Below are 16,739 nucleotides of genomic sequence, written 5' to 3'. Positions count from 1 at the left end.
ACTGTATTTCTGGTAGGGATAAACCTGGATTGGTCTTTGTGTATAAGGGCAGTCATATGGGGGAGCAGGCGGGTAGCAAGGATTTTACTTAGTATTTTGTAGTCTAAATTCAGCATGGATAAAGGGCTATATGCCGTTCTATCCCATGTTTGTTTACCCGGCTTGAGGAGCGGAATGATAACCGCTTCTCTAGTAGAAACAGGTAGTTTGCCAATTTGCTTGGCGTATTATATGCGCTAGTTTGGGAGCTAGGAGATCAATGTACGCAAGATAGAATTCTATCGGGAGGCGGTAAGTACCTGGGGTCTTATTTCGGGCCATGCTCTTGATAACCCCCCGCACTTTTCCCACCTTGATCTCTCACCCCAGCAAGTTCGCTGTATCCTCATCTAGGGCAGGCAGATCAACGTCACGAGTGAACGCATTCAGGTCCTCCTCAGTTGGGGACAACTGACTCCGGTAGAGGTCAGTGTAGTATGCTAAAAAAAGATCGTTGATTCCCTGCTGGTCAAATCTTGCTGCCCCATTCTGGTCTCTAAGCTCTAAGATCACCGAACCTCTTCTGGCCGGGTTGGCCAACCAAGCCAGGAGGGCCCCCGACTTGTCCCTTTCCAAATGCGCTCGGGTTATGTATTTCTTTATAGTCAAAGCAGCGTAGTCGCTCAACTTGTGTTGCTACTGCCTCCCTAGCCTCCAATAGTTCCGCTTGCTTGTCTGGATTGTCTGGTCTGTCTTTTTCCAAGGTATGCAGTCGCCGGTCATCCCTCTCTATATCCTGAAGGATCGTTTTCCGAACTCCCACCATCTCTGAAATGCACCTCCCCCTAAGGACTGCCTTACATACATCCCATTCCACAAGAGAAGATGTGGCAGTGCCCTCGTTATTTTGGAAGCAATCAGCAATAGCTGTTCCTATCGCTGAGCGGAAAACTTGGTCATCTAACGCCTCGGGCGCAGGCGCCAGGTGGGGATCTTGGGACATGCGCATGTCCATTGTAATTGTACCAGCACAGGGTTGTAATCAGAGAGTGTCATGGTGAGGTATTCGCTGCTGCAAATCGCCCCATGGACGTCAGGGGAGCACAAGATGGCATCCAGTCTAACATGTAAGTCGTGCATGGCTGAACAGAAGGAATAATCCCGGGACACATGGTGCTGTGGCTCCAGGAGTCTATCAAGCCCCATTTCTGTTGCCAGCTGCGGCGTGACGCTGCTAGTTTGTGTGAGGGTGCATCAGGGAGTGGGGGGGTGAGCGGCCAGGGTGACATCAGCAGTACAGTTGAAGTCGCCCCCCAGGAGTACCGAGCCCGTGAGGATGGATGCCAGTCTCCCAGAGAGATGGGAAAAGAAGGCTGGCTGATCGGAGTTGGGCGCGTATACACTACCTAGTGTGAGGTCTCTACCATCCAGCCTCCCGGTCACTACCACATATCTGCCCTCTGGGTTGATTAACTGGGTTATGCATTGAAATGGGACACCTGCTCTTATCCATATTAGGACTCCCCTTGCATAGGCGGAATAAGTGGTGTAATATGCCTGGCCCCTCCGGCGGCGTTGCAACACCTTCCCTTCCTTTGCCAATAAATGGGTTTCTTGAAGAAACACAATTTGAATGCCTCTGCGGACTAAATAGGAGTGTATCTTATTGCGCCTGAGCATTAAATGCATCCCCCTCACTTTCCACGAGATACAATTCAAGCCTAGTGGGGCTCCCATTGTCGTTGTCTGTGCGTGCGCCCATTAAAAGAATTCCCCCCGTGACACGCCTGGTTCCCCTTAACATTTCCCAACTTAAAGAACCTCCCCAACTACCCCTCCCCAGGACAGGCATCGAAGAAAAATTTCAAACAGTACCAAAACATACCAACATCGTCCAATGACAGTGGTAAAGGTGGTCACCGGACAATCCCGGTGATAAATTCCCCGCACCGCCGCCTCCCCGTAAATGAACTAGCCACTACTCCCCCGAGCTGCTGTACAATATTCATAGTTCAAAGGGGGAAATATCAGTGGGGAGTCCGCCAAAGACCTATGGCCGACAGGCCCATGAGATCTACTACACCTGGTGTCTCAGTACGGCCTTCACATAAGATCATCCGCAGTTTGGGGTGTAACCCGGGGCAAGCCTGTGCTCAGGCTGTCATTGTCACTGTGGTCTGGTGAGGTTTCCGATCTGCCAGTGCGGCGTCCACTCCCACTTGAAGATGGGCTGGGACTGTTTTGACTATGTGTTGCCACTGCCTGTAGTGCTTTGCGACGTTCAAGGCTGAGATCTCTGGGCGAAGGGGCCTTGGATCCCGGTTTATGGCTGCAAAGGCTCGGTGGCGGAGAATTCGGGGCAGAGGTATGCTGGACCACCGACCCACGTGCTTCAAGCCAGTCCCAAGCCTCTTGTGGTGTGAGGAAGAAATGAGTTCCTGCTGGGTCTGCACCCGGAGCCGTGCGGGGAATAGTATTGCGTAGGACAAGTGTAATTGACGCAGTTTACCCTTGACCTCTGTGAGGGACGCTCTGCTCCGCTGAACTGCCCTCGTAAAGTCTGGGAAGATCATAATGGTACTATTGTCAATGCGGAGATCCTGTTTTAGACGGGCACTTTGCAATATGTGGTCCCGGTCCTGAAAGTGCAACAGGCGTGCCACAATTGGTCAGGGAGGAGCCCCTGGTTTTGGTGGCTTAGCTGGAACTCTGTGTGCTCGTTCCAGGGCATAGAAGGGTGATAGCCCCACTGGAGCCACCTCAGTTAGGATCCAGTCTTCCAAGAAGTGCACCATGTTTGTCCCTTCCTTTTTTTCCGGTACCCCAATAACGCGGATATTGTTCCTGCGTGATCGTCCTTCACTATCCTCAACCCTCATTTCCAGTACTTTTACTTTAGCCTCCAGCTTCGTGAGGGATCGACGCAGGCCATGAACTGTCTCCGGAAGGCCTCCCAATTCTTTTTCATTGGTGGATACTCTGTCTTTGAGTTTACGATGCTCATCTTTTAGTAGGTTTAGGTCTGTGCCGATAGCATCAATTTCCCCCTCCCGCACTTCTCTGGAGGCCGTGAACGCCTGCATTATGTCAGACAATGTGGATGTCCGGGGGGTCAGATCTCTACTTGCCTCAAGTACTTCATCCTTGCATTCTGACTGGAGAACGGGAGCGTCCACACTGAGGTCAGCCAACCCAAGTTCTTCTGAGTTCTCCCCATCGCAATGAAGCTGCTGTTCGGTTACGTTGCCTTGTCGCTATCTGCGCATGTTTCTGTGCTGGGGTGGGCCTTGTAAGGCGGCGGCTGTGTGGTAATACGGCTCCAACAAGCCTCCTGCTCCCAAGGCCCCACTGGGGGTACCCGTCTGCTCACTACAACCGGGCCTCAGTGAGCGTTCCCCTATATCACTGTATTTCTGCAACTCTAGTGGGAGGAACACGTTCCGTTGTCACCCTTGGCGCCAGATCTGCCGTTTAAGGGTGGGGGCCGTCGCCCACAATGTTCACCGGTGCCTTCGGGTGCCCGCGAGTATTTGGGGAATTACCAGCGCCCGCGGTCAACAGCTGGTAGGGCCCCGGAAGGATCCAACCCCGTGGACAATGTAAGTCTCCGCCCGAGGTCCAGAGTGAGTTTCAGGGGGTCCCAGTGAGGGAATGCCGGTCTCCCGCGAGCTGCAATATCCCCAACCGTCTGCGCTCACAGTACAAGCCTTGCAGGGGGCCTGTGCGGGGAGTGAAATGCTTCGCCGCAAGGCCCTTTCGTTGCACTCGCCGCCGAGTGCTCGGCCCCGCTGCAGGCAGGCTGCCACTCTGGAGTAGAGTCAGCGTGATGTGGGGGTCATCATTTCCCAGTCAGAGTGCCTGCAACGACTGCTCAGCATCCAGTGCGCTTCCTGTAACCAGCACGTGCTGTTCCGGCAGGCAACGGCTCTCCCCCAATGGGTGTGTGTGTTCCCGCGGTGCAGAGTCCTCCGTCACGCAGACCCCCTCTCGACTGCCCTCCCCCAAGGCTTGCAGCCCCCACAGCAGCAGACTGGTGAGACTCGTCAGACGGAACAGGTACTCTCCACACGCCGGCCTCCCCCAGGTATGCGCTGCTACTCACTGGCCTTCGGGTCCATTTGGGGGGTCAGGCGCACTTCAGCATTGTGGGTGCTATTTCACCGCTTCAACGAGTCGGGCACCATTTTGCGGATGCTCCCGCTGTGCCCCACATTCCTAGCTGCAGCCCTGCAATCCTTGCGCTGGTGTCCTTGTTGCAGGGATATAGGCTCAGAGTTCCTTGGAGGCCTGTACAACCACCTCTGCTGGGGTCAACCCTGTCGTCTGCAAGCTGGGGCGGCCTCACAGTGTCTTTCCTGACATGGGCGCCATCCTGCTAGGTTCTGCGCGGAATCTGCTTGCCTCGGCTGCAGCACCTACAACGGCGTTCTAGACGTTGCGGGACTCCCTGCTCATTGCTCACAGTACCGGGTGCCTTCCGGTTCAGAAATCAGCTCCCCAGGCGTGTTTGGGGGTCAGGATGATTAGTTATGGGGGAGCGGCAGTTGGAGCTCCTCAGCTCGCGTCTGTTCCCATCGGCTGCAGGCCCCTGGAAAACTCTCTGATGATATTGAAGAGTTATTTGCTGTGGTTAGAACTGGCTTTGATGCGGTTGGCTAGGGTTCTTCTTTTAGTCTTTTCAGTAGTTGGTATTATTGGTTGAGGGATATCTTGAAGGTGGCTTAGTCTGTGGGCTTCTCAATGGTGCGCCAGTCCCTTTCTCATCACTTGCAGTTGCATTTTGTGGTTCTCATTTCCATGGTGTACCAGCTGGCCTGTTTGGTGGATCTGTTGAGTTGGTGACTATGATGGGAACAACTCTGTAGGCGCAATCGGTGATCCAGATGGAGAAGTTCTTGGTGGCGGTGCTGGTGTATCCTTAGATGGTGAAGTGGACAATGGCGTGGTCTGTCCAGGTGAGCTTGGTGACATGGCTGTATTTGACTCTGTATCTGGTTGTAACATTCGGGTGGAGCGTGTGTCCTGAGTTGTGTGTGTGGTTGGTGACTAGTTGGGTGAGGCCAATGTTGTTTATGCTTACAAGGAGGTTGGTGGTGTTGGCGTTGTTTAGGTCATCGAGGTGAAAGTTGAGGTCCCCGAGAAAGATGTAGTGTTAGGAGTGAATGGCGTGATGAATTGGAGGATGGCATTCCAGAAACTGGGGCGTGGTCCTGAGATCAGTACTTAAGGATACCTGTGATGGTGGTTTTTCCGTCGGTTTGGAGTTGGAAATTGGGGTGTTCCATGATCGGGTGGTGTTTTCTGCAGCAGTAGTGCAGTGGATGCTTCCTTTGTGGATGAAGGCGATTACACCTCATTGTTTGTTGATGCAGTCCTGGTGTGCTCTCTTATTGCTGACAGGAGTTACTGAGGCGATGTCAGACGTGGATGCGGGATGAGGCATTTCTCAGTGAGGAAGATGACGTTGGGGTGAGGGAGGTGATGGTGTCCCAGATCTCTGTGGTGTTCTTGCAGAGTGATCGTACGGTGAGCAGGAGGCAGTGGAGGTGTTTGGAAGCTGTTGAGTTTGGCATTGTGGAGGCCATCATGTGTGCAGGTGCTTTGGTTTTGCAGGTGAAAAACAGTGCTGGCACACAAAAGGTCCTACTGTAGGTTGAGGCGAGGTGCGGTAGCAATTGTTTTGGAGTCCGGGGTCCAGGGCTCACAGCTTGGTGGTTTATCTTCGAGTGGGGGGAGAGCCAGGATTCCTGGTACTGGGCATGGTCCAAGCGCAGGCGGGTTAGGCAGGAGCAGGTGGGATTGCCCTTGGCTCGCTTGTGGCTGGGCCGCTCAGCAACCTCCATTAAGTAGGCTCTGGAAGGAGGCAGGGGCACCGAGGTGGTGGGCAGGGCAGGGCAGGGCAGGCGGGAAGCGGGAGGGTAAATGGCAGGAGAACGGCATACAACGCACTACAATGATGAAGAAGACAGCAATAAACAACAGTAAATACCTGTCTGGCAGTACAATAAAGGCAATTCAATACAGGCAAAACTAAGTAAAAATAGGCAGTCAGGGGCAAGTAAAGGAACAGCTATTCTAATGCAGCAGGGGGTGCTAATGTGAGAACCTGCACAATGGAGCCGCGCAGCACCCTCCATTAAGTAGGTCCTTGGAGGTGAGAGGGGCAGTACAATGAGGAAGAAGTCAACAGTACATAACAGTTTATACAAGAAAAGCAATACAATACCGGCAAAAACTAAGTAACAAAAGGCAGTCAGAGGCAAAGAAATGAATGGCTGTTTGTATGCAGCAGGGGTAGTTGGTGTGAGAACCATCACTTTTGCTATGACGTCATTTCGCATCAAATTGTTTTCTTCCTACTGGAAAGGACACATGTCCTTTCCACGGTACTACATGCTTTGCTGTACCTATCAAGAGGTAAATGCTGAGGAAATTGTCTGTGCTTCTCAAAATAGGATATTATAAAACATGCTCGTAATTCAACAGCATGGTTACATAACAGTAAACGCTAACAACTGTGATCTCTTAAAAAATAATTTGTAAATCATTCCTAATGCTCTTTATCTGCCATCTCTTACTCCTACAACATATCTCTAAACTCAAGTAACCGAGTCATTTCTGGCTTTGCTCCCAATGCCAATGGTTGAAAAAAAATAATCAGTGAGCAAAGAAATGACAGCCATTACTTTGGCTGGGGAAGAACGCTACAGAAAGACTTCTTGGCAAATACAGAAGCAAATATTTCCATTCAGAAAAGAAAAGCAGCCTCATAAAAATATCTTTGAGGCTTGACCTGAATAGAGCTTTTATGTCTCTTCATGTGGGTTCGAATTGATTATTATCAAAGCACATCATATTTGCAATAATGACCCTCAAGGCAAAGAGAGAATAGAGGGCCCATTCTCCGCCCTCACCTTGAATGCCTGCCAATGTTTCTGAGACACAGACGCCAGCTATAAATAAGGCCAAACAAAAGCCAGAAACACTACTTTAATATGTATCAGCCTGGCCATGAGACGGTTCTAAATGTCACTGCAAATGCTTGAAAGAAACAGGCAAATAGCATGGTCGTGGGCTCTGAACATTTTTGGACACATTAAACTAAAGTGGCAAATCCATCTTACTTATACAAAAAAGGCTCAGCTAAACTCACTATAATTATGCTGATGATACCCAGGTGATTATTAGGTATTCTTATTTCTGATTAAAATCATTTGGTTATTGACTTTGTACATCAGGACCAGACTTTCACCTAATTAATTTATTTATCTGTATATTGCTGGCTTCTATGGCGACACATTCCTCTCCCAGGCGAGACCAAAGTGTCAATGACGTGTGTGTCATGGACGCCTGTCCCAACTTGATAATCTGCTAAATATACTCATGCATCACAGAGAAAATATACTCATTCATATACGATCAGAAAGCAAGTTTTATACTATTTTAGAAGACTCGAGAAGTTTCTCTCCTGCCTGGAGGAGTACCAAAAAGGATAAGCCCTCTCAGTGGCATCACTAAGGGGGCGCGGGGGTGAGGACTGCACCGGGTGACACCATCACATGGGGTGACACCGTCAGTCCCCGCCCACACTTTCGAAGCTCCGTTTCCTGCTTTTCGAGAATTGGACAAATTGTCTATTAAGCCGCGAGAAAGTTACATGTGTGATCTTGTTCTGCCTGCGAATTACGACCAGCTAGTAACATTTTCCACATGCCAGTCTTATATAATGACTTATTCACAAACACAGCTCTCACGACGCATCACTGTGGCGGAAGATCGGATGTGTGAAGGAATAAACGGAGGAAAAGACAGGTAAGAGCAGTTCCTCTAAATGGCCAATTTGGAAAAGATCGTGATGATTTTGCTGTTGAATCTGATCTGGGAAGGGAAAATTAAATTTCAGATCTTGTTGCCCTCACACACCTGTTAGGGTGTCATGCTTCATCATTGTGCGCTCCTCGTCGGACCGGCGCTGCAATGTCCAACGGGCCTGGTGGCATCTTTAGCGGAGATCTTTTGATCTGAGAACGCCGTTTTGTGTGAAGACCATGTGTATGACTGTGGAGGGTAATAGCTCCTAAGAATGTGGGGATTCGAAAAAACTAAAATAGACCCTGGCCCCTCAGTAATTTTAATTAGGTTAAGTAGGGCTGGGACTAGGTAAAACCAGGGAGGCTACTCAGGTGATTCTAGGTATCAGGGTAGCCTATAGTTGACAGGGGTCAACATGTTTCGTGTCGTGGATGCTCAAACTCGAGCGACACTTCTTCAGGACCGTGGGACCAATTATAAGTACATATACCACAATTTCTTATAACGGGGTATTTAAGGTCAACCACATGTAAAGCTGAACCTAAATATGGTACAGAATAGAAGGCTCCGCCTCAGAGTGAGGGGGTCAGAGCTTCATAGGTGAAGGAGTAGCAACCGGACCACTGGAACGGTCCCACCAAAAGTAGCGGAGGGCAGGCCAAAACAGGACGTGTCTGCTCCTCACCTGAATATTGAAGGAATAAACGTACATTTGTATCCGGTTCACCTCTTTCTAATTAGGCATTTCCTTGAAATATTCCTAACTGAGCTATGTGACAGAGAACAACAAACTACATATAGGGATGCACGCTGGATGGATTTGCATTGTCAGCCTTGACTTTTAGCAGCCAGAAGAACAGTGCTATGTCGATGGATAAATGTCACTGTTGCAGTTTGTTTTTGCATTTATTTCAGCAAAAAGTTGAATTTCTTCGGCGAGTATTTGCATGATCCTCATTCATGAATGGAATGAAGAGGAGGAGGAGTGACGAAAATGTTCGCCTTCCTACCCATAAGTGAAGGAGGAATTAATTGTAACATTTTGCCCCTATGATATATGCTACAAATTCATATGTCTGATGTGTTTTGTCTTTAAACGGAAAAATAATGGAAGAAAGAACCTGAACGTAGTTACAGAGGCGTGGAACTTAAGTAAACAGCTATTATGGTGTATGCATATGTTTGCCTGTCTGTATGTGTATGGGAACTCTACTCTTCTAAACTGCTAATTAACAAGAACTGGTATTGTGGAGGCCGAAATGGTATCAACACAGCTGCAAACTACATCACATGAAGCTAGACTCATAGATGTGCAGTGGAAACATGAAGAGCAAGAAAACCGACAATGAAGAAACAATCTGCGTTTTTTGGGCATCCCTGAAAATAAAGGGGGTACGGATATCCGACGATACATGGTCGATCTTTTAGCCAAGGCATTTCCCGAGGTTGAAGGTTGGAACTGGGCCCAAGAAATCCAACGAGCACACCGGGTCCCTTTGGTGATGAAACCGCAAAAAGGGGCAGATACCAGACCTCGAGCAGACCTTGTATTTTTTGGCAATTATCTCCTTCGTCAGATTATTTTTGAGAAGACCAGACCTGATCATAAATGTCGGTTGGATGATGTCGAGTTTATAACAAGACCTGACTTCTGTCATGTGACGGTCGAAAGACGCTGGAGGTTACAACAGATGATAAACACTTTTAGGAAAAAAGGGGGCCCACGCTTATCTCTTGAACCCTGCAAAACTAAAAGTTATAATTGGGAATAGTGCCCGCTACTTCACATCAGAAATTAAAGCGAAAGAGTTTTTGGATGGACTAAATAAGAAAGGTTAAGGAGGTTGAATTTATATAGGCTTCTGAAATTGACTGATAAGGGATCTCCTTTTCTCTTCCCATCCTCTTTCTTTTAGTTATTGCTGATGCTGATAAACTTTGCTTGTTTTTCTTTACTTAGTTCATATTCGTGAAGGTGGGCAGTAGGGTGGTGGGTGCTATATGACATAGGAGCGTGGGGTAAGATATATTTGATACATTAATAAGGGAAGAATAGTCACTTTTGGATGTATTATGGGGGGAAAAATGGGGGAGAAAAAATGGGAGGGGACTCGCGGATCATGCTAAGAGCTGTACCATCTGACCTGGACCATTGGTCTAGCAGCTTTCAAGGGTGGGGTGAAGGGTGGGAGAAGGGGGAGGGGGTAGGAGGGGTGAGGGGAAGGATCGGTGGGTTGGGACTGGGAGTGAAGGGAAGAAAAGTCGGCTTAGGTGCATCAAAAAGAGGAGATTCAGAGATAAAGAAAATAAGAGAAAGGAAAGATTGGATAGAAAATGGAATGGTAGGCTAAGCAGATGGTTCAGTTTGGGAGAAGGGTATGGATAATTTACGGATTTGTTCAGTTAATGTGGCAGGCCACAATGACAGAGCAAAAAGGGCTAAGGTATTCGAGATCTTGCGCTTTATAAATCCTGAAATTATTTGTCTACAGGAGACCCACATCCCATGGAATAATAGGCGCGTCCTTCAGGTAACAGGATACGACCTGGCAGTTGGCTCCACACAGACCTCCATGATTAGGGGAGTCGCGATTTTTATCAAACGCCAAGCGGGGATTAGTAAACGTACTCTGGCGGATAAATGGGGCCGATGGGCATTGTTTCTTTAAATACTGAGATGACGGTTGTGATGGGAAGAATTAGAGATGGAGCTTGCTGCATGGCCAACACCCCTAATAATATGTGGAGACTTTAATATCCATTTTGGGATTTAAAGTGAGACTGGGTTGAAGTATAAGGGGAGAAAACCCCAGGTCAACCGGGCCATAAATAACTTCAAATCCAGCCATGGTCTGGTAGATGTGTGGGCATCCAAGCACAATATAGATCCAGGGTATACATATTTTTCATGCCCCCATCAAAAGTATGTTCGCCTAGACTACTTTTTGGTTTCAGCAAGTATTTTAGGGGTGGATGAGATAACAAAGATGCCTCAAATTTTTTCAGACCACAACCCACTCTTACTAGAAATAACGGGTGAAGGCTCGGAAAGGGAACTCCAGTCATGGTCTTTTGATAGGAAGTTGTTAGTAGACGAGGATTTTATTAAATATTTTAAAAATTGGTCTAGAGAATTTTTTGAAATTAATCCATATAGTGCTTCTCGTACGATTGTGTGGGATACATATAAAGGGTGCTTAAGGGGGGAAATAATAAGCTATGTAGGCCAGCAGCGGAAGCTGCGGAGGAGTCAAATTACTTCCCTTATGACACGGCTGGCTCAGTTAGAGACAGAACACATCAACCTGCTACATTTGGGAGTACCAGATAGATTACCTGCGGTTAAGGATCAGGTAATCATTACTAAAACAGAGCTAAACAGCTTTTTTCAGATACATATTGCTCAGGTGTATCAAGCACATCGCAGAGAGATATATGAGTATGGGGAAAAGACGGGTAGGCTTTTGGCCCTTAGGACTAGACAAAAGGTCTCTCGCAATAATATAACGTAAATTAAAAATGCAGAGGGGGGTGGAAACATACTCTGATAAAATAATGAGGGTTTTTAACAGTTCTATAATAAGCTGTATCAGGTGGATCCCGGCTATAATCAATCAGATCCCATAGAGGAGCATCCACAGTTTAGTAGATTAGATCCCGCTATATGCTCTGAGTTGGAAAAGGAGTTCATGCTGGAAGAAACTGTGTTGGCCTTAAACTCCCTCTCTTCTGGGAAAGCTGCAGGCCCAGACAAAATTCCAGTAGAGATATATAAAATACTCCAAGCTGATCTGGCTATATTACCCCATGATCTGTTTTTAGATGTTCAATATCGAAGACTTCCTCCCAAATCTTGGCAGGAAACTGACTTAATAATATTTCAAAAAAAGGGGAAACCAAGCACACTGCCTGGCTCGTACCGCCCCATTTCACTGATAAACTCAGATGCAAAGGTGTATTCTAAAATTTTAGCGACTCGGCTTCAGAGGGTCATAGCCAGTTTGGTTTCGCCATGGCAGCATGGCTTCATACCTGGCAGAGGAACTATGGACCATATACGATGGGTGATTTCTCTGCTGGATATAGCTGAGACTAGAGGGGATAGACTGGCTGTGATCCTCTTGGACACCGAGAAAGCCTTCAACAGAGTGACAATGCAATATTTGTGGTGAGCCTTAGTGGAGAGAGGGTTTGGTCCCAAAATAATTACTGCTTTTCAGGCGATGTATCATAAACCTTATGCTAGATTACAGGTGATGGGGAAGACATCAGATCCAAATGTGGTGGCAAGAGGCACTAGACAAGGATGTCCGTGCTCCCCTATTCTCTTCGCCATATATCTAGATCCGTTCATCAATCAGATAATTCAGAACTCGGCGATTGAACCTTTTAAAATAAATGGCTATGAGACAAAGGTACAGGCCTACGCGGACGATATCGCTGTGATCACATCGAACACAACAACGGCAATATTAGAACTTGAGAGTATGGTGGAGAAATTTGGGAGTAGGTCAGGCTACTGTCTGAACAAGGGAAAGACTCAGATAATTAGCACAGAACAATGCAATTTAAGGGATCAGCGACAGACAGATTCACCAACATATCTAGGGGTAAAGATAGGTCCAGACCGAGATATATTGTGGGCAAATAATCTTGATCTGGTGTTGGATGAGGTTACCCCTGAGCTTTGACGGTTGGATAAACTGCACCTATCGATAGTGGGGAGAGTAAATGTTTGATTTTTACCAGAATCTTCTATCTATTCCACTCCCTCCCCTTAGAACTACCCGGTAAAGCATTCCAGAAAATGAACTCTATTTTTTCAAACTTTATATGGAATTATCAAAACACTCGACGTGCTTTAAAATCGCTAACCCTTCCGCAAGAGAGAGGTGGCTGGGCTGCTCCAAATTTACTTTTTTATTATTGGGCAGCCTGTCTGCAACAAATGGGTGCTCTGCTTGGGGCAGATAGCTCTGCACGGGAGGACGGCTTACCATCTATATATCATCTGGCTATTGGAAGAGAAGCAACCAGATTTTTTTAAAGACAAATCGAGCCCAGTTACTATATAAAGGTATGTTTTAAGTGTTTGAAAGCAGCTAGAAGGGTATGGGTTAAAGTAAGTACAATTATGAAAGTCCCTAAATGCAGTGCATGTACCCCCTTATGGGGCTCTTTGTTTTTCCCTGTGGAAATATTGGATGGTATGTCTAGAACTTGGGCACAGGCTGGTATACATCATGTAGCAAGCTTAATTAATGATAATTTGGAAATACTATCATTCCCGGAATTGATTAAAAAATTTGGGATCAATAGCAGATCGTATTTTAAATATATCGAAATAAGAGGATGGCTAAAAGATGTAGCTGTAAAACAGGACCATTTTCGATTAATACCCCTAATGGATAAGGTGTATCGGGGGGATAGGCGGATTGGGGATTATTATAATATGCTGATGGAAACAATACCTGATGATTTATGTAAAATTGAGACAAGATGGGCATCAAAAATTGTGGATAATGATATCGACTTAGATATATCATTAGAATTAGGGAAACATATATTTTTGGCAGCAAACCTTAAAGCACAACATTATAAAACCCCATTCAATCTATACTATACGCCAGCCAAACCTTTTAGCTGGGGTAAACGAGAATCAGATCAATGCCCTAGGTGTCAGCATAGCCCTGCCGATTCCATACATATGTTTTACACATGTAAGTCTTTGATTTTATTGAAAAAGGGAATAGAGAAATTCTGGGAAAATTCAATTAAGCATGCAATTAATATTAGCGTGCCACTGATGCTATTTGGATACGATAGCCGAATGGGACTATCATCAGCACATCGGGTCTTTGTGTTTGTTACAATTGCGGTAACAAGACTATTAATAGCTACTGTATGGAAGGATTCGGACCCCCCCCCCTTATTCACAGCTTGGCTATATCGTTTACTGAGTATATATACTCTCAAAATGGCACTGTATAAAAATAAGGGCCACCGAGCTAGAGTCAAAGGGGATAAGATCTGGGCACCGATGTCAGACTGGCTTAAAGGAAATCAAGGGGAGCCTACAAGCGGGATAGGATTGGGTTAATTAATGTTTGCTGATTTTCATTTTGTATTTCTTCTTTTTTCTTTTTTTTTCTTTTGCAGTGATATGGGAAAACCTCAAAAGTATATTTTAATATTATCTATGAATTTAGAAAATGTAAATATCCTTTCTTTTTGTCTTTAAGATGTACCTGACGGCATAAAAGTTAAAAATAAAATACAATTTTAAAAAAAGGATTATTTGACGTACAAAAACAAGTCAACCTGATTTATTGAGAAGACCTTTTGGGAGTGCACCACTCCAAGTTTGTTCAGTTCCTATTCTGCCTGGCAGTTGGCACCCAACAACGGCAGGTGGAGGAGTTGCATGTACACACCAACTCTCATCACTTTCAGATAACTTAAAAAGAGGAGTACAGCAGGGAAGTGTGGCTACTGCGGCCCTTCGTTGCTTGCTTCATTCCATCTATATTCGTGTCTCTGTTAGATCTTTATGTGGACAAGTACGAGAGAGAGAGCGAAAAGGTGTGTCTTGGTACCACGATTCCTGAGAGATCCGGTATTGTTGTGTTCTGGAGTGTCGAATCATTGGTTTCTCCATTTGTGAGCAGGAGAGCGAATGAGACACTATAGTTAGTCAGTCCTGGGCTCGTGGGCACTAAGGAGGTAGGAAGGCCTAGCCCCTATACACGGAGGTCCCATAATCCTGCGCAAAGTTCTGTGTATGTGAAGAATCCCTGCAACATGGCGCCACCAACGTTTCGTCTGGTACTTATTCGCGAGGCCCCTGAGTAGTGCTTGTCCACAATACCCTTGCACTATTTACTGGAGACGTCCGTGGTGCGAGGGGTATACCTCCTATATTAGAGATTATAGGTTTTTCAAGCTTGGATTTTAAAAGGTTTTCTGTTTCTTCTTTGATATCCAGTGTTTTCTCAACCCTGTTTGGATAATGGCTATCACTATTGCTGCTCATAATCGCGTGGCACTAACTGCTAATTTGACTCAACATGGAGTCCCGACTGTGGGAGCAAACATTATCTTTGTGGTAGAATAGAAGCGAATGCTGCTTTTCGCTTCAAGGTTTTTTGTTTTTGGGTTAAGTTTCCGGCGGTGGATGGGAATGATAATTTATTTCATGATTATGAGCATGCTGCGGTTCCCCTAGAGTATAGACCTTATCAGTTCCGTTGTCGTCTTGGCAGCACTCAATCTGGTTTATTTGCGCCCTACTTCACCCTGTTAAAGTGGTCCGTTTAGGTCCGTTAATGTGTCGATGGGGCCACATGGAGCACGGGTGGAGGCCGCTCTGGAGTTGGGGATGAGACTGGTGGGGGTATTCCCTATAGTCTTTGATATGAAATTAGCCAATATTTAAGGGGAGGCAGTTATTTTGCGTGTGAGTCAGCATCTTGAGGCAGTAGACGACGTTGATAAACAGCGCAAATTGCCTACGATTATCGCTAAGGTATATAAAGCTTTAGGATGTAATAATTTAGGGAATAAACCTTATACTCAGCCACTGACTAAACCCCCTCCTGAGAAGGAGGGGCTTCCATTCTTTCCTAAAAAGAATCGGAATAAAAATAAAGAACAGCAACAGCAGAAGCAAGGTTCGCGTGCTGGTTCACCGACACCTGAGGCTTCCGAGCGTAGGTATGATTTGCGTGACCACTAAAAGAGTAAGACACCAGAGAGGTTTTAGGTTCCTGATCTTCGCTCTACTCGTTCCTTGCTGGACTCGTCAGATCAACATTCCAGTGGAGGAGAGTGGCAAGATCGTAGACAAAGGTGAGACCACGCAACAACGACATGATCCACCACGCCAGTTTGACTAAAAAGCAAAACCGGAGGGACAACAGACATACTGTGCTCCGCTTCAAAAGAAAAAAGTTGCTGTTTTAACAGCAAATATGCCTAACAGTGAGAACCCTGCTCCTCGATTAAAGATGGGCTGTGACACTCCTCGACAGCGCGGCAGAAGTTACCATAGTACAGGAAGTACTCCGTCCAGGCGAGAACAACTGACACATTTATTACAGTGGAAACAGCTGACACAAGAGTTGCACCCCCAGATAGACTTTATGAAATAGTCCTCCAAATTGAAGGTGATATACAACGTACAATTAAGGGTATCTTTTGGGATAACCTTATCTCCTCATATGACATTTTGTTGGCGGAGGCGGATTGGCCTCCTCCATTTGTTTTGGCTTCTTCTCAAGGCGAGGACATGATACTTCTGAGTTTTTTGCTTTACGTATCTGAGGAAGCTAAAGAGGCCTATGCATCGGATTGGGCTTTAGCCCTAGTGCCGGCTGTGTATCGCAATCAAGTGGGCTGGGATAGAGATTCACCGACACATGAGATTCCTTTGCGATCAGTTACAGCCTCAGGCACAATATCTGATCAAACGTGAGGCGAAAGCAACCGTTAGTGACTTTTTAGCCCAGTTGTAATATCAGTGCGTAATTGAACCCTGTGTTTTATCAATGAATAATCCTCTTTTTCTGATATCAAAACCGGATGGTTCGTATCGCACAGTTTGGGATTATAGGAATCTGACCAGTCATGTTCGTACGTTTGCCGTACAGAACATGCACAGCTCTGCGTTAATAAATAATATTGTCCGTTAAAAGTATAAAACCACTTTGGATATTTCTAACGATTTTTACAGTCACAATTTGGCTGCAGAGAGCCGTGACTGGACCACATTTACTGCAGTCTGCAATCAGAAAAGATTAACAAGATTGCCCATGGGCTAAAGAATAGCCCTGGTGCATTTGCAGAGCATGTCATGTCATTTTTACATTACATAGATCCTGATGCTTTATCCTACGTCGACAACATTTATTTGACTGATGACAATTGATCACGCATCTGGTGCGTGTTGA

This window comes from Triturus cristatus, chromosome 8 (genome assembly GCF_964204655.1).
Source record: "Triturus cristatus chromosome 8, aTriCri1.1, whole genome shotgun sequence".
In the NCBI taxonomy this organism is placed as follows: Eukaryota; Metazoa; Chordata; class Amphibia; order Caudata; family Salamandridae; genus Triturus; species Triturus cristatus.
The sequence above is the reverse complement of the archived record's forward strand: the minus strand, read 5'-3'. Positions refer to the sequence as shown.